The following is a 405-nucleotide window of genomic DNA, read 5'->3' on the forward strand; positions in this document are numbered from 1 at the left end:
AATATAAATGGACAAATGTTAAATAAATATATATCCATCACAAAGCCTGTCAGTATATATTCATTATATATGTAAATATACAAGACACACATGTATGGTTAAAGGTAAATTGTTAAGAAAATCATATACAAAAATAGAGAATTTTAATGAGCATGCACATGAGTATTTCATATATGTAATAAATTTCCTCATATATCCATGGAATGTATATGTGTCATAATAATATATCCTTTTATAGATGACACAGTCTTTATAAAGGGACAAATATGTCATGTGTGTACGTCATAACTCACAGTATAAGGCATTAAAATGTCATAATATATAAAAAGCATGAAAACTAAATAGCAGGGCATAAAGATTTACACAGTATAGTAAGGAATAAAAATTTCAGAGCATAGTGAAGCA

The sequence above is a fragment of the Seriola dumerili genome, unplaced genomic scaffold, assembly GCF_002260705.1.
Source record: "Seriola dumerili isolate Sdu_G_001 unplaced genomic scaffold, Sdu_1.0 BDQW01000230.1, whole genome shotgun sequence".
In the NCBI taxonomy this organism is placed as follows: domain Eukaryota; kingdom Metazoa; phylum Chordata; class Actinopteri; order Carangiformes; family Carangidae; genus Seriola; species Seriola dumerili.